The sequence below is a fragment of the Neolamprologus brichardi genome, chromosome 1 (assembly GCF_056152115.1).
Source record: "Neolamprologus brichardi isolate AB-2024 chromosome 1, ASM5615211v1, whole genome shotgun sequence".
NCBI lineage: Eukaryota > Metazoa > Chordata > Actinopteri > Cichliformes > Cichlidae > Neolamprologus > Neolamprologus brichardi.
The window spans coordinates 22386868-22402500 of record NC_142104.1 but is presented as its reverse complement, the minus strand read 5'-3'; the positions used below and the strand labels follow the sequence as shown (position 1 = coordinate 22402500).

At 40.9% G+C, this 15633-nt stretch overlaps 1 protein-coding gene across 2 annotated transcripts in view; it reads left to right on the top strand.

Annotated features, from left to right (window-relative positions):
* mettl15 (methyltransferase 15, mitochondrial 12S rRNA N4-cytidine) overlaps positions 1 to 15633 on the top strand; it is a 58326-nt gene that overhangs the window by 2854 nt on the left and 39839 nt on the right. The window lies entirely within an intron of this gene.

The window sequence follows — 15633 nt, the reverse complement described above, 5'->3', positions numbered from 1 at the left end:
GTTGGACAGGGTGGCAGTATCTTGGCTTTCACTTAATGTATGTACTACCAGGACAGATGGGCATGAGTCAAAAGCCTTCTGGCGTGGCAGGCAGGAAAGGAGGGAAAAGTAATGGCCCCCTCCACCCCTCAGATAATGCATGGTCAAGGCAGGTGGGGGCCATGGGTCAACAACTTAGTCAGGAATTGCGCCACTGTAAGTCTGTTGGCAGGACACAGGGTGCTGCATCGCTCCTGCCTGAACTTTAGCACCTCTAAACTCCTCCGCTACCCGCCCATGTGCCAACTGTCCCAAGACAGCTTGCCAATCAGATGCTATTAAAAACAGTTTGATAGATTTTATTTTTTTTTGTACAGTATGTGCTGTAGACCTCACTTGGTGTGACGTTCTGTGGAAATGATGTGTGATTACCTTCAGAAGTCTTTCTTTAGTGTTCCTTCACTGTAGATGTTTGTTCTTTCATATGAGAACATAGTGTTACAAATGAACTTGGTCTTTATCTACAGCAATGTTACAACCTTATCGGGGTGCTGACTCATAGTCATTCGTATTCATATATCTACAGGGCTAAATATAACTGCATAACTACAAAAATATAACTATAACTTGTCAGGGAATCAAATGTGAATTCTGACATGGCTCTGACAGAGCTGCCATTTAAGCGCTTAAATTTGTAGTGGGCGTGTGATGTTGTCAGTAACAGATCAGTTGCTTTGAGGAGGAAAACCTGCCCTTAATTGCAGACAAATGTCCAAACGATTAAATATTAAATGCGCCTTATAAAAATAATCACTAATATGTAATTGCTCTTGTTGGCTGAAGAAGAGTTTGTATGAATGGAGGACTTACACGATGATGGGTGTCAGAGCAAATACTGCAGTTAAACTGAAGTGTGTAAATGGAGGCTTTCAGTGCCCTGCTGCCTCCCACACAGGACGTCTGGCTGTAAATCTGTATGCAGGTATCTAATTTGCAGTGGTAGCCTGCGCTCTATTTTCTCAGTTTTACAAATGGCCATCATACTTGTTGGGTCTTGATTGATAGTTTGTCATATTTCTTGTCTGAAATTGTATCCTTGCTTAATGAAGAACACTGTATCTCACCATGAATTGCCTTCAAAGCCCCATATGATGGCTTTTCTTCCTTGGTTTAATGCATGTCTGTGTGAAACAGCTTGCTGGGATAGGACTAAACCTAAGGTGATATTTTCTTTTCTCTGCCCTTTTAACTATTTTGTTATAGGGATATTTAAATTGGTGTGTCAAGCCTCCACTTTGATATAGACTGAAATATCTCAGTAGTTAGATTATTTGTGTACACTAAGGATAAATTAAAATGGCCTTTAACAAATGTTAATTCTATGTTGTTTGATTTTTTTTTTTTTTTTACCAGAGAAATCTGAAATATGGTATGTGATGTATCTGAGGGATGTGATGGCCAGGGAAAACAAGATTGTTAAGCTGTGGCTATGTAGCCACTGTTTAACTGTTAGCTTAAAGATTTCAGTTGTATTTTTTTATGTATTTATTTAAAGTTAGGTAGGCCACTCTAGATGGCCTGACAGCAAGCTATAGCGATAGCCTTAGGTATTAGCTATTAGCTCGTATTAGCTCTGGTCAGTTATTTGGTCAATTTTTTAAAGGCCCTACCTAGTTGAATAGATAGAGACCATGACTTTAACTACACATATGGAGCTACCAGTCAGATTTAATAACAGCTGGTTAAAAGGTTTAATGACTTTATCCAAAGTTGACTTTAAAAAGTTTTTATATCCGCACAAGTTCCTTGACTTTATTTATCACTTCCAGTGGCGCCAATCAACATCATTGGCTCAACCCAGCAAAAAATTTGAACAATGCCTTGCCATGTTAATTTGCATTATGAATGCAGCAAGCTAAGAAAAACCTTTGCACTGAACCATGCACCGTGTGTGCATGGTTCAGTGCAACAAAAAAATGGGACTATATGTTTCCCGATTTGGCTGTTAACTGGCTCTTTGGGGGGCAGGGCTGGGATATTTGTGTTCAATATTCTTTGAGTGTTTTTGTTTCTCCCATATAATGTTTCTGACGTAATTAGACACGATGGTCAGCTGATATAAAGTACTTTATTTATCCCATATTTGAGTTGATTTGAATTAGAGCCTGCTCATTCCCTTGTTGTATACAGCATTTGTATTTGTGTTTTCTAGTTTAGCCTGTTGTCATGGACGCCCAGGTACTTGTACTCCTCCACCACATCAACATCCTGTCAAATTCACCCACTAGTGCTCTGTACTCCTCCTGCCCTTCACTAATACATCCAACCACTGCAGAATCATCAGAGTGTTTCTGTAGGTGACATGACCTGGAGTTGTACTGAAAGTCTGAGGTGTACAAGCTGAACAGGAATGGAGACAACACAGTCCCTTATGGAGCTCCTGCACAGCACCAAATCAGACAGAGCACTGTCCAGTGTCACATACCTACCTGTCTGTCAGGCAGTAATCCATGAGATGGTGGACAAGTTCACTTGCTTACTGACTTTTTCCATTTCCTCCCTGAGAAGCAGCAGCTGGATCATGTTAAATGGATGTGAAAATTCAAAGACAATGATTCTCACAGTGCAGCTGTTAATATCTATGGAAGTGCAGTCTCTCTAGAATGTAGATGATTACATCATCCACTCCCAGATTATGTTGATTTGTTAACTGCAGAGGGTCTCCCTGTGGTCTCAGGTGGGCTAAGACTAGTCTCTCCAGCACCTTCATCATCGGTGCTCATTAAGTTCTGATGGTTTGGACTTTGCAACAGGAACCAGACAAGAAATATTTTACAACACCTGTACTTTCCTCTACTTCAGACTCAGGTTGTAAATGTGACTCAGGATCACAGACAACTGCACAGGTCAACTGAACCTAGGTGCTGTTACTATCGGGTTTCGCTCCTTTTCCATTATGTACTTTCTGCAGCTGATGCCTAACCTGCCCAGAAGAAGGGCAAAATCACTGACAGTGGTGGGGGGATGTGGAGGCCAGTGATTTTCTTCCTTCCACTCGAAACATCCCTTGTGCTTTTCTGCTCAAGTTTAGCCTTCAGCTTCCTCTTGTTCCTCCTGCTACACCCTCCGGAGTACTTACCTCTACTAAGATCTGAAAGTTATAAGAATGCAGTGTTGCAACTTTCAGCATGGAGGATTATATTTGTCATGTGCGTCTTTACCTTCAAAACGCTTTTCTGTTAGCTTACTGCATATGTTTCTTTTCTGTTGCTTTGTTTTCTGCTGATAAGCTATTCCGCGGGACGTATACCAATCTGATGTTGCCGATGCAGTGGGCGGGGCATAGTACACGCCACTGTCTGTTGTCCTCTGACTACAGAGACAGAGAGAGGTAGCGGTGTCACAGGCTAAATTATTTACTTCATTTTTGTACAGTTTTCTTAGTGTTTCCTACTTTAGAGTCACAGATTTGTTTATTTTTTTAAACATGTAACTGACTCGACAATTCAGCACTAAGAACACCCCTAACTGCGACTCATTTTTGTGATTGCGGTATTGTTCCTGAGACGGCTTGGGAATGACTGCTCAGATTTTTCATGAGAGGCCGATGAGAGCTGGAGTGACTCAACTCCACTGTGTGCAGACAGAGATGGAGTTGTATTTTATTTAATTAAAACAAATGTACTCATTTTTAAACTTTTCTTTGTTACAGTGCTTTCACGTGGTTAAAAAAAGTTTAAAAAGGATGGAGTTGTACACTTGCGCAGGCTATCTGTTTGCATAGGGACCCTCCTCTAGAATAGATTAATGAGCCATCAGCTGAGAGTCCAGGAGAAAAACCCTGAGCTGCTGTAGGAGGAGAAACGAGCTGCCTACTCTTAGATGTCAGCCTCAACACACTCCCCCTTGTGGAATTAAAGAGGCCATGTTAACCTTGCCTCAATATCAGTCTTTCAGCAATCAATTAAATATTGAGCACCATTTCACAACAAAATAACTCTAAATCGCATAACATTATTCTTTTGTCATCTATAGCAAGGGTCAAATATCAAACTGTATCAAACGTGTTGGGATTTAGGTGGTGGTGGGTTTAGGTTAACACAATTATCATCCTATTGACAGTTTCTGTTTGGCTGTAACATGGCTGTAGTACTAATACTTCTAAAACTTCACAAATCCAAGGCAGCAGCAATAAGTAAAAACAATCAATATAAAAACTTTGATTAAGTGTCCCAAAGAAGTGCATTAAACCATTCTGGGTAACTGTAAAGAAGAGCAGAGAGCAGGTGGTCACCGATGTGGCGCTTGCGATCCATAAATAGCGCAGATTAGGCTAGACTCATGACGACAATAGAAATGTAGCACAAAAATACAACAAAACAGGCAAACCACAGGTGTTGTGGCTGTTAAGTCGCTGAATCGTTGCAGACTTTGTTGAGTGCTGCATTTTTCACTTTGGTATTTGGGTTATTGAGCTTGCTAGAATTCGGACACATGAAGAGGCAATCCTTTCTGGGAAAGGTGACCACAAAACACTGCCAGCTGTTTCTTATGAATGGTAAAATGGTAAATGGCCTTTATTTGTATAGCGCTTTTACTAGTCCCTAAGGACCCCAAAGCGCTTTACACATCCAGTCATCCACCCATTCACACACTGGTGATGGCAAGCTACATTGTAGCCACAGTCACCCTGGGGCGCACTGACAGAGGCGAGGCTGCCGGACACTGGCGCCACCGGGCCCTCTGACCACCACCAGTAGGCAACAGGTGAAGTGTCTTGCCCAAGGACACAACGACTGAGACTGTTCAAGCCAGGGCTTGAACCGGCAACCTTCCGATTACAAGGCGAACTCCCAACTCTTGGGCCACGATCGCCCCTGAAGAACAACAGACCACAGAAAAAAATATAGCGTGCCCCTGTGTGATTAAAAACAAGCTGTTAAATGACATTAATTTAACTTAATTTAATTTATAATTTTTAAACCAAATGGCATTTAGATTTTGTACTGAGCAGCCTTAAGAATAATAACTACCTGCTTAATACTGTTTATATCCCAAGTCTTGCTGCCAAAAAACACCTCCAATCTGTTGGGGCATGGACACAGCACCTCTGGGGTATCTTGCGGTGTCTGGCAGTGGGACATTGGCAGTGAATGTTTCAGGTGTTTTAGAACATCCCTTGGATGCTAAGTCAGATCGCAATCTGAATTTGGATCCTGGGCTCTTTGTCGAGTTCTTTAAATCAAGTCCTGTGCAGTTTTTGCAGTATGCTTGGGGGAGGGGGCGTTCCCATCAGGGAGTGGCATGATTGTACGTGCCAAAACAAACATCTGCAAAAATGCAAGGACTCTTATAATGATGAACACTATTAATACACCTCACCTGTTAGTAGTTTTTTTTTAATTATCTGTGGCTGATCTGTATATACTTTATGCTAGTTTAAGGTAATGATAGATCACAATCCTTTTTTTTTTTACTAGGTACTGAGTGTACCAGCTTGGAAAGAAGGGCATAGTTGAGGCTAATATGATCTTGTCTCGCTAAATTAGTTTAAAGCCTTGCAGATGAATTCTGGACCTCCTTAGGGAAAAAGAGAAATCCCCATGTGGACAAATCCACAGTACAGAGAGTACAGTTTACTTTAAAACTAATATGAAATCTCTCTTTCGATCTCTTTTTTAAATATATACAGTATATCCAGTCCATTGTCAAGGTGAACTGCTGTTGTCAACACAAGCATACAAGCAAGGGGTAATATGATCTTGTTAAAACCATTGAAGTTGCTGTTGCAGTCAACATAAATATGAAGTACGCCAAGTTAGACGGTGAAAATGTTTTTTTTAAATTTTGTTTTGTTTTTGTAACTAACCTTAGAACACAGTTGGGACATGCAAAACATATTATTAAAGGTTCATTAATTTTATAAAAGACTTTTACTAGTAGTTAGCTCTGTCACTAAGACATTGCCTGACTTTAGTCAGAAGTTCATTTTATCAGTATTCCTGCAGTTTTGTCTTTTCTTTTTTTTTTTTAGCTTATCACTTTCTATAGTTGGGTGTGTATTAATGTGCGAGCACTTGTGCCCATTTAGTCATTCATTTAAAAACAACAACAACAAAGTCAGCTTACCATTTTATCTGTACTTAATTTGCTGCCACAGTGTCTTCTGGGTCATGCTGGTGTTCTTTTTTCTTTTTTTTCTCCTTTACACTCCTTTTTTGGGAGCACTGAGTAGTGAAAGACGAGGCTGGTAAATAATTGATCCTCGTAATTAAACACTCCAGCCAGGGATGCTGGGGCTGATTGACGGCCAGATATTAGGCCCTTGTCTCGTAAGGTTGCAAGTTTAGTCTGAGGTTATCAGTGGCCAGAAGAGTCTTTCTCCCTCCCTGCCTCATTACTTTCATGAGTAGAACATTTCATAGTGGAGTGGTGGGTGGGGGTGTGGTGTGAAGACAGTCTGGGACTTCATTAGCCAAATGGGGTGCCTCAGTCTACAGAGCGCCAAATCGTTCAGCCTTGCTGAGCAGACAACCCCTTTGTGGGTGCCGCACCGCACTGTCCTGTAGACATGTTTTCGCCCTTTCATCTTACACATTCTTCAGCCACCGGTTCACTTTAACAACAATAAACAAACAAATAAAGGAGACTCTTTAGTGTGCCTCGCTGTTACAGCTTAACTAATGAAACCTTCCCCCTCCCAACTTCCAAAATCTTAAGTGCTCTTTTTTTCCCCAGTTTTGCTGCATCGCAAAGTACAGTTTTTGGCACACTATGCTTCTGAATCTGAACACTCGCTTCGAAGTGAAAATTTTCCTAGTTGTTGGACCTTATTATTATTTGACTGGCTTTACCACGGTAAGACAATTTAAACTGCGCGTGTGCATGTATGTGTGATACAAGTGGGTGAAGGGAAAGGGGAGAGGCAGAAGGTGTGTGAGAGAAATCTCCCAACAACTCACGCACACGTAACATCGCAGAACAGCGGCATAAATCGGAGGGGAGTGCTCTGCTACAACATCAATTCCTGAGTTGTATTTGCATATAGTTTTAATAACAATTATTGACACTGTATAACTCACACGAATCAAATATTGTTAAACTTGGCAAAAATACACTGGAAACCCTCCTTCATGTCGAATTGAAGCTATTATAGCAGGTTTTATTGCAATATTTACATTTGTTCCTGGTGTGTGAGTGTGGGTATGCAAATCAGATACATGCCCTGTGGACAGCTGGATTGAGATGACTCATTCCTGCAACACATCTTCATATGGTGTTTGTGTAAGGTCCAAGTACATTATCTGAATGGTCTTTCTTTTAAATATGTTCAGCATGAATCTATAATCTATTATTATAGCTTGCCTTTGGTTAGCTCATTTATCTTTTCTTTGTTGACTGTGATTTTTTTTTTAATCTGTCTTAAATGAAGTTGTTCCCGTCGTTTTTATTTTGTAAGGGCTTCAAAATGTGCAGACATAATTCCTGTAATTTGGACAAACTACTTTGAACCCTAAATGGGGTAATTCTACTCTTCATCTGAAAGCTGATAGTAGTTGTAGAATCCCCTCTGTTAGTATTATTAGCCTAGGTCATGTGGCCTATTCAATCTGAGGATGATTTAAATCAGCTTTCTTTGTGTACTCCTTTACTGATCTTCCTCTGCATGTGTTCCTGCATTTAAATTAGCTTTATTAAACTACTGTTGTGCCTTTTCTGATAAAAGTCAGTTGCAGTGACCTTATCTGTGTAACTAACATTATCTATATTCCCACAGCATCCAGATGAAGTGCTGTTGTTCTCAGCTGGAGTGCTCCTACTCCTCGCAAACCCTGTTCCCTGACTAATTTGGCAGGGAAGACCATGTCCGCTCGACACTACATGACACTACAGACCTAAACCAGTAGCAGAGGTTTCCCACTTATGCTCACACAACTTCCCCGCCACATCTACCTCCACAGTTTTAAAAATACCTACTTAATGAACACAACAGCGAGCACATTTCAAATATTTGTAGGAAGGCATTTCTGAGGACTACTGCATCAGTTCGAACATCAAGTCCCACAAGTCTCGCTCTGTCCTCTTGACATTGGGCAACTTCTAAATTTAATGCTTTAGAGGCCAGTTATGCTTTCCCCTCACCTTTTGCTGATGTGTACCCGAAGGAAATGTATTTACACTGGCACCACAGCCAGTCAGCAAATCTCAGCATCCCTATATTAGAGATGGACCGATCCGATATTACGTATCGGTATCGGTCCGATACTGACGTAAATTACTGGATCGGATATCGGAGAGAAATAAAAAATGTAATCCGATCGATTAAATATCAAAAAAGGACCTCACAAAACTTGCGACATGGCGTAACTTGGCTCATAACCGTAGCACGTCGCAGCAGTATGCTCACGTGATAGAGCGGCTGTGTGTATTTGTAGCCTCGCTACCAATCCGGCATTTCATCTCCGATGAAGTTATCCCAGAGAGAAGTAAAGCAAGTGTGTAAGTTCATCTCTGAATGTTTGTAATGCATTCCCGCGTTAAGCTTAACAACTGATATATGGAGGGACTGCCTCTTCTCTCTCCCTCCCTCTCCTGCTGCTACTTCAATCGTGAAACTGATTAATGATCAGCTGATCAGGAAACCAGTGGCTGAACAACAGCAGCACGTTTAAGCTTGATAAGCTGTTGTTAGAATTTATTTAATACTACTTTTGTACACCAGGATCCTTTTCTACGTAGCTGACGGCTGGTAACTGTGCAGGGGCGGATCTACCAAAGTTTAGCCAGGGGGGCCGATTGGGCATTGACAGGGAAAAGGGGGCACAAAGACATACTTTTCTTTCTTATTCTCATTTAAAATGTCTACCTTTTAATAAATAATTATCTGAATCTTACACCCAAAGTTTTAATCTGATGTAACATGTATAGAAGTCCATTACCGTATATAGTAACTGTTAAGTCTAATATACCCTAGTAAGTAAGTACTTTTTCCTTTGGGAAGATACCATCTGTGCAGTCTGCAATTCTGTTGAAGAAAGATGTTGAATCTATTTAATTATTCTTGAAAAATAATTGATTTCTGTGTCTGTGAAGGTTCTCAGTCATCCAGGTCATCGTAGTCAAAGGAGCTTGCAAAGAAAAGCGTCTGGACTTCTTTAAGTTACTTGAAGACGTTTCACCTCTCATCCGAGAGGCTTCTTCAGTTCTAAGGTCAAATGGTGGGGAGTCCCAGATTTAAACCTAGTGGGAGTTTCCCCCCACAGAGGGACAAAAGGACCCCCTGATGATCCTCTAATCGCCTGAGCCAAGGTGTGGAACTGGGTGTGGGTCCCAATCAGCCAGAGTTTCGGGTGAGTTCATTGTGAAACCTGGCCCCACCTTATCATGCGAATTCCTGAGGTCAGATGGCCCAGGGTGTGAGTGGGCGTTAAGGCGTCTGGGAAGGGATCTCAAAACTGGATTATAGATGGCAGAGAGTTGGTGTCGTAAACCACCGCCTCTGTTCAAAGATGGTCGCTCACAGTGGACATAGATGGCTTCTTTCACTCCTCTTTCAAACCATCTGTCCTCTCTGTCCAAAATGTGAACATTGGCATCCTCAAAAGAGTGTCCTTTATCCTTAAGATGCAGATGGACAGCTGAATCTTGTCCTGTGGAGGTGGCTCTTCTGTGTTGTGCCATGCGCTTGTGAAGTGGCTGTTTGGTCTCTCCAATGTAGAGGTCTGGGCATTCCTCGCTGCACTGTACGGCATACACCACATTGTTAAGTCTGTGTTTTGGCGTTTTGTCTTTCGGGTGAACCAGTTTTTGTCTGAGTGTGTTGCTGGGTCTGAAGTACACTGGGATGTCATGCTTGGAGAAAACCCTCCTGAGTTTCTCTGATACACCGGCTACATAGGGGATGACAATGTTGTTGCGTCTGTCCTTCTTATCCTCCCTCGCTGGTGTCTGATCTTCTTTTCTGTGCCTCTTTGCTGACTTTAAGAATGCCCATTTAGGATAGCCGCACGTTTTGAGTGCTTCCTTTACATGTGAAAGGACACTCTTTCGAGGATGCCAATGTTCACATTTTGGACAGAGAGGACAGATGGTTTGAAAGAGGAGTGAAAGAAGCCATCTATGTCCACTGTGAGCGACCATCTTTGAACAGAGGCGGTGGTTTACGACACCAACTCTCTGCCATCTATAATCCAGTTTTGAGATCCCTTCCCAGAAGCCTTAACGCCCACTCACACCCTGGGCCATCTGACCTCAGGAATTCGCATGATAACGTGGGGCCAGGTTTCACAATGAACTCACCCGAAACTCTGGCTGATTGGGACCCACACCCAGTTCCACACCTTGGCTCAGGCGATTAGAGGATCATCAGGGGGTCCTTTTGTCCCTCTGTGGGGGGAAACTCCCACTAGGTTTAAATCTGGGACTCCCCACCATTTGACCTTAGAACTGAAGAAGCCTCTCGGATGAGAGGTGAAACGTCTTCAAGTAACTTAAAGAAGTCCAGACGCTTTTCTTTGCAAGCTCCTTTGACAATTGATTTCTGTGCATTTTTTTTCACACTGCATCAAATTAAAGTTGATTATGTCAATTAAGCATCATGAGGTGGAGGGTGGGTGGTTCCTTTTTTTTTTTTTTTTTTTTTTTTTGCTGGGAGTTTGCAACCCTATTAGTTAGGTTGCTTAATATTTCTGCTAAGTACTCTTTAAAATACCAGAATAGGGAGGATGGAGTAGGTTTAAGTTTATTAGATTGATCAGTATTGCTGAACTATGAAATATTTTGGGTGCAGTGTATTTTTTGCATACAGGTATAACAGAGTAGCTTTAGTGTTTTTTGATTTTTTTTAACTTGAGTATGAACTTAGTTTTATTGATTAAAAAACACACTATATCGGATTCATATTGGTATCGGCAGATATCCAAATTTATGATATTGGTATCAGTATCGGACATTAAAAAGTGGTATTGTGCCATCTCTACCCTATATCAGCATACACGTACCCTCTGGGCAGCTTATGGTTTGTGATGCTGACCACTACCCCCCAAAAGACTTACATGCCTCAGATTTAAAGCATCCATCCATTTTCTTAACTGCTTGTCCAGTTCAGGGTTGCGGGGGTGCTGGATCATATCCCAGCTGTCACAGAACCAAAGGTGGGATACACCCTGGACTAACTTTGGGAGAAGAAACTCCATACACGCCCCAGTCAGCCAGTGGATTTGAACTCAGGACTTTCTTACTGTGCTAACCACTGCGCCACTGTTCTACCTTCTCTTTCTTTTCTTTTTACCTTGTCATTTCTTCACTAACCCAATGAGGTGGGGACAGGAACCCCAATCTGCTTCTAGCTTTTGGTGTCACCCACTGGGCACATCATGCTCTGCGGAAAGGTGAGGAGTTTGACTGCAGCAGTACACCTGTCAAACTGTAATGCATGCATTATAAGGCAAGCTCAGGGAGGACAGTAACCTCCCATGGGGCAGAAGGGCAAAAGCTCACCCAGAGCTTTGGCCATTTATATCCATATGCTTAGACAGTTTGACCGTATAGACAGCAAGATAATTAAAATTTGTCAGGCGTGAAGTGTTATTACCATGATAGAGTGGTTTCAGATATCTGATTTGGATGAATCTGTGAAACAGTCACTAAAAATCGCCACAAAATAACCAGAAATGGAGATGAGATCAATACAGCAACATGTTATTGAGCATATTCATCCAGTTCACAAGACTAAGGTCGGAATGAGCCGGCATGTTGTTGAGCGTGTTGTCGCTACTTATTCGTTTAGGCTTAATGCACCATCCCAAACAGAATAATGGTGAATTGATAATGAATTAATACAGATTGTCCAGTCACATGTGTTGTCACTTTTTCAGGGTAATGCATTGAAATGTGTTGTCACTTTTTAATAGGCACGGAAGGTACCAAACATTGGTGGACAGATTATAGTAGCATTCGTGGAACGGCCCAGGGCAACTTTATCAAAAATCTGTGTGCTGCACTATGAAGCTTCCTTCTAAAGCTTTCCATCAAGCTACCTCCACTGCCCTCCTCCACCCTATTACCTAGTTCCTTTTATTTCATACATTGTCAACCCAGTCTTGAAACTACAGTAAGCATCTTCATAAACGCCTCTAGATGTCTTTTCCCTATTACCAAGCCTGCCACCATGTAGCCTTCATTTAGCTCGATTCTTCCTTGCACTCCCTAATGGACTTGGCCCTGTTCTTCTTTTGTCTTCCTTTAGTGCTAGGAAATTCACCTTCAGGAGAGATAGCCATCTTTCCTGATGCTTCTTTACATTTTGTGAATATAGTTAAGATGATTTCACCCCCTCTTTTCAGTTCCACTCGTGTTTACTCTTGGGCTTTATGCAGTTTGCATTGTTTCCTTAGCACACTGCATTGACGGTGGTGTCACACTTAAGAAAAATCTTTCAGAGCAGGCACCAATGAAGCACATAATCATTTTGAATAGATCCAGGGCATCAGATTTGACCTTATTTCGCATTTCCTGTCAAAACACAGATTTACAGTTTCTGTTTTTTATAGGGTTTTTTGTATTTACCATCCAGCAGAAGTTAGCAGTCTGTTCTTTGTATTTTAAATCAGACTGATATATAGTATTAGTATTGGCCCTAATATTAAGGGCCAATACTGGCCTGTCACATATACTGTAAATATATCAGCTTTAGCAGATAGCTTCGTTACTATTATTAAAATTTAATCAGAAAAAGATGTTTGGAATGTTTGTGCATGTGTATTTGTATATCTTAGAAGACATTTTACTGCTTAACAATCAGTGTTTATGGGTCCACAGAATTTAGGAGAATGACCTCTAAAGAAGCTTGTCAGAGTAGGATTGAAAACTGTTTCCATTTTCAGTTGAGTTGATTCTGACGAGAAAAAGAAGACATCTTTTTTTTTCAGCTCAGACTGCCAGTGTTTAGTCTCAGTGACACATGTACAAATAGACTGACACACAAGGCGAGCACACTCAAAGGGAGGCGTGTTTTTGTCGATACTTTAGACCAGGGTTTGCCCCTCCTCTTCAGCCCACACTCAGTGATGATTTATATTACTTGTCATGGTTATCTTTCTGCAACCTATTTATCGATGTTGTAGGTACCTAAATTTAGCCATAACATTGGCACTGTCTATTGCCATGGCTTTTGAGTTAATAATAGCCGATAATTTTTTGCTTACTCCAGTATCAATAACAGATTTGCTGCTGATACTAAAGGTACACAATACTCTGCTTTGTGATTTCTTGTCCAAAGTGCAGCACAATGGCAGTGTCTTACATATAGACTTGGTATAGCTGGTATATCTCATTCACAGATTCTTAGTACTGGAGAAGTCCAAACTGGTCTGATTTTTATGAAATTGGTTTACATATTTTTAGCATATGCAGGTAAGGATCTATAAGCTCATGCAATGATAGGATGTCTGTTCTCAATTCACAAGAACTGCTCTTGCATGAGGATTGGTCTGATTGCAATGTTCACAAAATGGATGTAGCCCTCACCCATCTCTATATGAATACCATGATTAGGTTTATTTATTCCATTTTGTGCACAAAACCATTACAGTTACTATTTGGCGATCCTGATCTTATTGGTGATAATGCTGGAGGGAGCTCTCCTACTGGTTGACTCTCAGATTTGCAAGGCATGGTTGGGGTTCTAAGTAAAAGAGAAGCTGTCAAGTCATTCCTAAAGCCTCCTCAGAGCCTGGACCTCATTACTGAAGCTTTTTGGGATCAAATTGAGAGAGAATGGAACAAAAGGCAGCGAACATCCAAAGATCTCAAACTTTCAAACAAACATTATATTTTCCTAGCGAAATATAAAGAAGTGAGAAGTGGCTCAAGAGTTTTGCACACTCATAGAATAAATGAATAGCAACAAAATCTGTTGATAAAACTGTGTAATTACATAGAGATATAGCCCTCTTGGATATTTAGATAACAGCTGAGTTGTGACAATGTGTTTTACACATTACAACCCTCTTGCCCCTTTTTTTTTCAACCCAAAACTGACCTGCCAGACTGTGAGAAGCTTTAATTTAATTATTATGAACACTCTCTCCCATAGCTACATGGCACCAAAGTAAGGCCATAGTCTGTGTAGTCTGTAAGGCTGTTTTTTATGGAGCCTCTATGCTAAGTGTGTAGAAAAATAGGTAGTTGGCTAGAGAATTAACAGTTTCTGTTAACTTAACTAATAGAAAGACATCTCCTTATGTATGATTTTACACTGTTTTACTTAAGTAATTTTTTAAACACTCGCTTGAGCTTGTTATGTTCAGTTTTGACCCACAATGTTATTCTCACTAATTTGCATAAGACCTGCCATAAATTTAATGTAAAAATGAATCTTGCCATCTGAGAAAATGTTGCTCAGTAAATCTCCAACCTGCAGGGGAAAAAACCAAAAAAAAACAGACAGTTTGGCTGGGGGTGAGATGGGGGGTGGAGAGTGATGACTCATGCACGCAGTAGAGGTCCCTCCCTTTCCACTTTTTTCAGTGTCCAATCATTTTTTTCACAGCTGTCACTCACTGCCTCCAAATCAAATCCTCACAATGCCTTATGTACTTTATTTGCAAGGTCTAGAACATTTGAGGTAAGAAACAATGCTGCTCACATCATTTTATTACACAAATTGTAGCATGATAATATGATTGTCCTGAAATACACGTAATAATCCTGTGAATCCTGGACATTTTGTTTATGTTGTGCCAACAAAATTTGACTCAAAAATCCATAAATAAATTTCCTTGTGCTTCAGGATGAAAGTTTAAATTGCTACTTCATGAACATAGACATGTTTATATAAAACTATGTTTTGATTTGAAAAACACTGGGGGAAAAAAACTATATTAATTTGCCATTTTTAAAATTTAATTGCTTTCAGATTACTTCTTCAAAACATAAGCAGCATATAACCTAACAGAGAGACTAATCGCTGCACCGGGTTGCCCACGTACAGTAAATATCGAGTTATTGTCTCATAGTTTGAGAGAAGATACAAGTGTCTGCTATCCCCATTTCTCCAGAGAGCTACCCAGCACAACTGTAGTGTAAGAGCCAGTCTCGGGACTCCTTGAAGTGGGCGGATGCTTGACATGGGCTTTATGAGCTTTATGTAGAGGAGGACAGGGACTGGGGGTTTTCCTCTTTGCAGTCAGGTTTTTATTGAAAATTTTAACAAATGTACATACAGAACAAAGGCAGACTCTGCATGAATTATGTGAAAGTAATAGTGAGGGGGAAAAAAGACCAAATAAAGTGGGAAGATTAAGAGATTGTGACAGGTTTTGGGAATGTTATGGTGTTTGACGAGGTGGGTAGAGTACTACAAGAACCTTCATAAATCGGCAGCTGTACACGAAGCTTTAAAACTACTCTAGTTAAAACCATTAATCCCAAAAGATGAGATCCAAAAAAGAAGCAACGTGATGTCAAAGTGACTGTGACCCTAAATAGTCGTGCTTAATCCCAGCTCTGCGCTCATGGCCTGCTGCACTGCAGTTTTGGGTGATAACACCATCGGGTAATTAGGATTCTGCCCACTATTTCCAAATACATCCTCAGCCTCTTGGAGCCCTGCCTTTCATAAATGTACTAAATTATGCTTTCTTGACAGCAATT